At 50.7% G+C, this 7,979-nt stretch overlaps 1 long non-coding RNA gene across 1 annotated transcript; it reads right to left on the bottom strand.

Annotated features, from left to right (window-relative positions):
* Positions 1 to 1,590: 1,590 nt before the first annotated feature.
* Positions 1,591 to 3,474, bottom strand: LOC310891226. The gene is made up of 2 exons (XR_014577486.1): positions 2,200 to 3,474; positions 1,591 to 2,055 (listed from the first exon to the last, which is right to left on the bottom strand). It is a non-coding gene; the product is annotated as an uncharacterized lncRNA (long non-coding RNA).
* Positions 3,475 to 7,979: the final 4,505 nt, after the last annotated feature.

Here is a 7,979-nt window from a genome sequence, read left to right as displayed (position 1 = left end):
CGCCTCAAACTGCTCTCTTTACTCTGCTCTACGTTTCCTGGCACTGCTGGGACTTTCCTTGTACCAGTTTGCACTGCTTTGCTTTGCGTTGCTCGGCTTTCCTCTTCATTTCTCTGCTCTCCTGTGCTGCGCTAGGCTTCCTTTGCAGACCGTCCCGACGATTTTGCCGATGAGGCTATCGGTATATTTCGGAACGCATAAACCCTCAGACACACAGCTGGGCCTCCCCGCAGCCCGGACACTGTCCCCTCGCAACTCGAGGGTGGGGGCAGCAGGCCCGGCCACCCGACATGGTCAGTTCTCTGGCCCCAGCCGTGTGGCCTGCCGCTAGGCGGGCCCCACTGCTATTCGTCTGGGGACGGTGTTGGGTGAGGTTTTGAACGACGATCAGTAAATACATGATTCCCACAACTACAGTGGATGGAAGGCAAGAATAAATAAATAAATAAATAAATGCAGGGGGGGGGAAAAAATAAATAAATAAAATCAGGTAAAGCAAGACATGGTTCTTGCCCGCTGTCACGGCGGACTATGAGGGTTCAGGGAGGCCGGGGAGCGGGCGAGCAGGGTACAGCCACCGTCCGAGTCTGGCCGCCAGCTCTACCCGGCATGAGGGCCCTGCGGTCTTTGCCCCGCAGACACTGGGAACCGGCAGGAGGGCTTGCCGCCAGCTCCTTACATTTGCTTCGCTTCTCTTTCTTTTTCCTTGCTCTGCTTTGCTTTGCTCTGCTCTTCCGGGCACACTTTTGGTTTTCCTTCTCTCCTTTCCTCTGCTGTTCCTGCCCCTGCTTTGCTTTGCTTTGCCTCAGATTGCTTTGCTTTGATTCGTTTGCTTTGTCTTTCCTGGCAATGCTTTGCTTTTCCTCGTGCTACTTTGCTTCGCTTTCCTTTGCCTTGCTCTGCTTTTCTGGCCGTGCTTTGTTTGGTTTTGCTTTACTTTGCCTTCCCTCTTTGACACTGTTTTAGTTTTCCTCGTGCTGCCTTGCTTTCCCTTTCTCTGCTTTGCCTTCCCTGCGCATGCTTTCTTTTGCTTTTTCAGGCCACGCTTTCCTTTGTTTAGCTTTGCTTTGTATTCCTGGCACTGCTTCTCTTTTCCTTCTCTACGTTGCTTTGTTTTCCTACCCCCGCTGTGCTTCGCCTTGCCTCAATTTCTTTCTTTCCTTTGCTCTACCTTTCCTGGCCCTGCTTTGTTTTTGCTTGTGCTACTTTGCTCTGCTTTGCTTTGCCTTACTGTCATTTGCCTTTCCTGGCCATGCTTTGCTTTGCTTTTCTTACCCCTGCTTTTCTTTCCTTTTCTGGCCCTGCTTTCTTTTACTTTGCTTCACTTTGCCTTGAATTCCAGACAGTGCTTTGCTTTGTCTTGTGCTGCTTTGCTTTGTTTTGCATTGCTGTGCTTTGCATTCCCTGGCCCTCATTTTTGTTTTTCTTCCCCCTCCCCCCCCCCCCAACCCCCCCCCCCCCCGCCCCCCCCCCCGCCATGCTTTCCTTTGTTTTGCTTTGCTTTGTGTTCCTGGCTCTGCTATGCATTTCTTTGTGCTGTTTTGCTCTGCTTTGCTTTGCCTTGCTCTGCTTTGCCTTTCCTGGCCATGCTTTGCTTTGCTTTTTCTGGCCCTACTTTGCTTTGGTTTTTTTGTTTGTTCGGTTCTTTTTTTTTTACCCTTTTTCCTTTGTTTTTTTCTGGCCGTGCTTTGCTTTTCCTTATGCCACTTTCTTTTCCCTAGCGGGGCTTTGCTTTGCCTTGCTCTGCTTTCCTCCGCATTGCTCTGCTCTGCTCTGCTTTGCTGCTCTAGGCTCCTTTTGCAGACCGTCCCACCGATTTTGCCGACGAGTCGATCGGTGTATTTAGAAACACGTAAACCCTCAGACGCACACCTTGACCTCCCCCCACCTCGGCGACTGTCCCCTCGGAACTGGCGGACGAGGGGACAGGGATCTGACCACCGGGCCGGGTCTATTCTGTGGCCCCCGCTGTCCGGCGAGCCGCCAGGTGGGCCCCGTTGCTATTCGTCTGGGGAGGGTGGGGGTTGCGAACGACGCTAAGTAACTACGTGATTCCTAAAAGTAAAGGGGGAAACAGACAACGATTATTATTATTATTACTACTACTCTTTTTATTATGTTTTCGTTATATATATATTTACTCTTATTTAGTACTTTCTTTTGTAATAACTCTTAAGTAGTATATATAATATTATATACCTATGGATCGTTTATGTAACGATAAAAAGCTAAAGCAAACCGGCCGGGCAGCCAGCCACACCGAGTCGCACAGGTGGCGAGCTGCTCGTGACCGAGCGGGAGCCTCTTATGTCAGAGCGGCCGGCGGCCGGAAGCAACCGGGGGCCGCTGCCACACCCTCGCCTTCTTGAACGCCCGCCTCCCCGTAACCCGGCAACGGGCCCCTCCCTATTCGTCTGGGGCGGGTGGGGGGTGCGATTTCGAACGACACTAAGGAACTACACGTTTCGTATTCACAGCACTGTTTTTCTTTGCTTTGCTTTTCCTGGCCCTGCTTTGCTTTGCTTTGCATTCGTGGCACCGCTTTGTTTTTCCCGGCCCTGTTTTGCTTTGTTTTTACTGACCCCGATTCGTTTTGCTTTTCTTGGCCCTGCTTGACTTTTCTTTGCCCGATAAGGCTTTCTTTTTCCTCGCAGGGTTTGCTTTGCTTTGCCTTGCTCTGCTTTGCCTTCCCTGGCCCTGCTACGTTTTGCTTCTTCCGGCCACGCTTTCCTTTGCTTAGCTTTGCTTCGTATTCCTGGCGCCGCTTTGCTTTTTCTTCTCTGCTTTGCTTTGCTTCTCCTACCCCTGCTGTGCTTCGCCTCGCCTCAAAGTCCTTTGCTTTGCCTTTCCTGGCCCTGCTTTGCTTTTCCTCGTGCTACTTTGCTTTGCCTTGGTCTGCTTTGCTTTTCCTTGCCGTGCTTTGTTTTGTTTTGCTCTGCTTTGTATTCACCGCATCGCCTTGCTTTCCTTGGCCCTGCATTTTTTTTTTATTTTTTTTTTCTCTGTCCCTCTTTGTTTAGCTTTCCCTGGACCTGCTTTGCTTTGCTTTGCGTTCGCGGCACCTCTTTTCTTTTCCTGGACCTCCTTTGCTTGGGTTTTTCTCGCCCTTCTTTGTTTTGCTTTTCCCGGCCCTGCCTTGCTTTGTTTGGCTTTATTTCGTATTCATGACGCCGCTTTTCTTTTCCTGGACCTCCTTTGCTTGGGTTTTTCTCGCCCTTCTTTGTTTTGATTTCCTGGCCCTGCTTTGCTTTGTTTTTACTGACCCCGATTCCTTTTGCTTTTCCTGGCCCTGCTTGACTTTTCTTTGCCCGATAAGGCTTTCTTTTTCCTCGCAGGGTTTGCTTTGCTTTGCCTTGCTCTGCTTTGCCTTCCCTGGCCCTGCTACGTTTTGCTTCTTCCGGCCACGCTTTCCTTTGCTTAGCTTTGCTTCGTATTCCTGGCGCTGCTTTGCTTTTTCTTCTCTGCTTTGCTTTGCTTCTCCTACCCCTGCTGTGCTTCGCCTCGCCTCAAAGTCCTTTGCTTTGCCTTTCCTGGCCCTGCTTTGCTTTTCCTTGTGCTACTTTGCTCTGCTTTGCTTTGCCTTACTGTCATTTGCCTTTCCTGGCCATGCTTTGCTTTGCTTTTCTTACCCCTGCTTTTCTTTCCTTTTCTGGCCCTGCTTTGTTTTACTTTGCTTCACTTTGCCTTGAATTCCAGACAGTGCTTTGCTTTGTCTTGTGCTGCTTTGCTTTGTTTCGCATTGCTGTGCTTTGCATTCCCTGGCCCTGTTTTTTTTTTTCCTTTCTTCGCCCCCCCCCCCCCCCCCCCCCCCCCCCCCCCGGCCATGCCTTCCTTTGTTTTGCTTTGCTTTGTGTTCCTGGCTCTGCTATGCATTTCTTTGTGCTGCTTTGCTCTGCTTTGCTTTGCCTTGCTCTGCATTCCCTGGCCCTCATTTTTTTTTTTTCTCCCCCCCCCACCCCGGCCATGCCTTCCTTTGTTTTCCTTTGCTTTGTGTTCCTGGCTCTGCTATGTATTTCTTTGTGCTGCTTTGCTCTGCTTTGCCTTTCCTGGCCATGCTTTGCTTTGCTTTTTCTGGCCCTACTTTGCTTTGGTTTTTTTTGTTTGTTTGTTTGTTTTTTGTTTTTTTTTTTTTGTGTTTTTTTTTTTTTTTACCCTTTTTCCTTTGTTTTTTTCTGGCCGTGCTTTGCTTTTCCTTATGCCACTTTCTTATCCCTAGCGGGGCTTTGCTTTGCCTTGCTCTGCTTTCCTCCGCATTGCTCTGCTCTGCTCTGCTTTGCTGCTCTAGGCTCCTTTTGCAGACCGTCCCACCGATTTTGCCGACGAGTCGATCGGTGTATTTAGAAACACGTAAACCCTCAGACGCACACCTTGACCTCCCCCCACCTCGGCGACTGTCCCCTCGGAACTGGCGGACGAGGGGACAGGGATCTGGCCACCGGGCCGGGTCTATTCTGTGGCCCCCGCTGTCCGGCGAGCCGCCAGGTGGGCCCCGTTGCTATTCGTCTGGGGAGGGTGGGGGTTGCGAACGACGCTAAGTAACTACTCGATTCGTAAAAGTAAAGGGGGAAACTGACAACGATGATTATTATTATTGCTACTACTCTTTTTATTATGTTTTCGTTATATATATATTTACTCTTATTTAGTACTTTCTTTTGTAATAACTTTTAAGTAGTATATGTAATATTAAATATCTATCGATCGTTTATGTAACGATAAAAAGCTAAAGCAAACCGGCCGGGCAGCCAGCCACACCGAGTCGCACAGGTGGCGAGCTGCTCGTGACCGAGCGGGAGCCTCTTATGTCAGAGCGGCCGGCGGCCGGAAGCAACCGGGGGCCGCTGCCACACCCTCGCCTTCTTGAACGCCCGCCTCCCCGTTACCCGGCAACGGGCCCCTCCCTATTCGTCTGGGGCGGGTGGGGGCTGCGATTTCGAACGACACTAAGGAACTACACGTTTTGTATTCACAGCGCTGTTTTTCTTTGCTTTGCTTTTCCTGGCCCTGCTTTGCTTTGCTTTGCATTCGTGGCACCGCTTTGTTTTTCCCGGCCCTGTTTTGCTTTGTTTTTACTGACCCCGATTCGTTTTGCTTTTCCTGGCCCTGCTTGACTTTTCTTTGCCCGATAAGGCTTTCTTTTTCCTTGCAGGGTTTGCTTTGCTTTGCCTTGCTCTGCTTTGCCTTCCCTGGCCCTGCTACGTTTTGCTTCTTCCGGCCACGCTTTCCTTTGCTTAGCTTTGCTTCGTATTCCTGGCGCAGCTTTGCTTTTTCTTCTCTGCTTTGCTTTGCTTCTCCTACCCCTGCTGTGCTTCGCCTCGCCTCAAAGTCCTTTGCTTTGCCTTTCCTGGCCCTGCTTTGCTTTTCCTTGTGCTACTTTGCTCTGCTTTGCTTTGCCTTACTGTCATTTGCCTTTCCTGGCCATGCTTTGCTTTGCTTTTCTTACCCCTGCTTTTCTTTCCTTTTCTGGCCCTGCTTTGTTTTACTTTGCTTCACTTTGCCTTGAATTCCAGACAGTGCTTTGCTTTGTCTTGTGCTGCTTTGCTTTGTTTCGCATTGCTGTGCTTTGCATTCCCTGGCCCTCTTTTTTTTTTTTCTTTCTTCGCCCCCCCCCCCCTTCTCCCCCCGCCCCCCCCCCCCCCCCCCGGCCATGCCTTCCTTTGTTTTGCTTTGCTTTGTGTTCCTGGCTCTGCTATGCATTTCTTTGTGCTGCTTTGCTCTGCTTTGCTTTGCTTTGCTCTGCATTCCCTGGCCCTCATTTTTTTTTTTTTTTCTCCCCCCCCCACCCCGGCCATGCCTTCCTTTGTTTGCTTTGCTTTGTGTTCCTGGCTCTGCTATGTATTTCTTTGTGCTGCTTTGCTCTGCTTTGCCTTTCCTGGCCATGCTTTGCTTTGCTTTTTCTGGCCCTACTTTGCTTTGTTTTTTTTGTTTGTTTGTTTGTTTTTTGCTTTTTGGTTTTTTTTTTTTACCCTTTTTCCTTTGTTTTTTCTGGCCGTGCTTTGCTTTTCCTTATGCCACTTTCTTTTCCCTAGCGGGGCTTTGCTTTGCCTTGCTCTGCTTTCCTCCGCATTGCTCTGCTCTGCTCTGCTTTGCTGCTCTAGGCTTCTTTTGCAGACCGTCCCACCGATTTTGCCGACGAGTCGATCGGTGTATTTAGAAACACGTAAACCCTCAGACGCACACCTTGACCTCCCCCCACCTCGGCGACTGTCCCCTCGGAACTGGCGGACGAGGGGACAGGGATCTGGCCACCGGGCCGGGTCTATTCTGTGGCCCCCGCTGTCCGGCGAGCCGCCAGGTGGGCCCCGTTGCTATTCGTCTGGGGAGGGTGGGGGTTGCGAACGACGCTAAGTAACTACTCGATTCGTAAAAGTAAAGGGGGAAACTGACAACGATTATTATTACTACTACTCTTTTTATTATGTTTTCGTTATATATATATTTACTCTTATTTAGTACTTTCTTTTGTAATAACTTTTAAGTAGTATACGTAATATTAAATATCTATCGATCGTTTATATAACGATAAAAAGCTAAAGCAAACCGGCCGGGCAGCCAGCCACAGCGAGTCGCACAGGTGGCGAGCTGCTCGTGACCGAGCGGGAGCCTCTTATGTCAGAGCGGCCGGCGGCCGGAAGCAACCGGGGGCCGCTGCCACACCCTCGCCTTCTTGAACGCCCGCCTCCCCGTTACCCGGCAACGGGCCCCTCCCTATTCGTCTGGGGCGGGTGGGGGGTGCGATTTCGGACGACACTAAGGAACTACACGTTTCGTATTCACAGCACTGTTTTTCTTTGCTTTGCTTTTCCTGGCCCTGCTTTGCTTTGCTTTGCATTCGTGGCACCGCTTTGTTTTTCCCGGCCCTGTTTTGCTTTGTTTTTACTGACCCCGATTCCTTTTGCTTTTCCTGGCCCTGCCTGACTTTTCTTTGCCCGATAAGGCTTTCTTTTTCCTCGCAGGGTTTGCTTTGCTTTGCCTTGCTCTGCTTTGCCTTCCCTGGCCCTGCTACGTTTTGCTTCTTCCGGCCACGCTTTCCTTTGCTTAGCTTTGCTTCGTATTCCTGGCGCCGCTTTGCTTTTTCTTCTCTGCTTTGCTTTGCTTCTCCTACCCCTGCTGTGCTTCGCCTCGCCTCAAAGTCCTTTGCTTTGCCTTTCCTGGCCCTGCTTTGCTTTTCCTCACGCTACTTTGCTTTGCCTTGGTCTGCTTTGCTTTTCCTTGCCGTGCTTTGTTTTGTTTTGCTCTGCTTTGTATTCACCGCATCGCCTTGCTTTCCTTGGTCCTGCATTTTTTTTTTTTTTTTTTCTCTGTCCCTCTTTGTTTAGCTTTCCCTGGACCTGCTTTGCTTTGCTTTGCGTTCGCGGCACCTCTTTGCTTTTCGCGGACCTCCTTTGCTTGGGTTTTTCTCGCCCTTCTTTGTTTTGCTTTTCCCGGCCCTGCCTTGCTTTGTTTGGCTTTATTTCGTATTCATGACGCCTCTTTTCTTTTCCTGGACCTCCTTTGCTTGGGTTTTTCTCGCCCTTCTTTGTTTTGCTTTTCCTGGCCCTGCTTTGCTCTGTTTGGCTTTACTTTGTGTTCAGGACGCCGCTTTTCTTTTCCTGGACCTCCTTTGCTTTGGTTTCTCTCGCCCCCTGCTTCGTTTTGCTTTTCCTGGCCCTCCTTGACTTTGCTTTTCTTCGTTCCGCTTTCTTTCCCCTAGCGGGGCTTTGCTCTGTCTCGCTCCGCTTTCCTCTGCAACGCTCTGCTCTGCTTTGCTGCGCTAGGCTTCCTTTGCGGACCGTCCCGCCGATTTTGCCGACGAGTCGATCGGTGTGTATTTACGAACGCATAAACCCTCGGACGACGCGCACCTTGGCCTCCCCGTAGCCCGGTGACTGTCCCCTCGGAACCGGAGGGTGGGGGCAGGAGGGCTGGCCACCCGGCACCGTCTGTTCCGCATTCCCCGCCGCTCTCTGGCGAGCGCGAGCCTCCAGGTGGGTCCCGCT

Source organism: Anser anser (genome assembly GCF_964211835.1).
Source record: "Anser anser genome assembly, contig: HAP1_SCAFFOLD_176, whole genome shotgun sequence".
Lineage (NCBI taxonomy): Eukaryota > Metazoa > Chordata > Aves > Anseriformes > Anatidae > Anser > Anser anser.
Note: the sequence above shows the minus strand (reverse complement) of the source record. Positions and strands in the feature narration are given on the sequence as shown.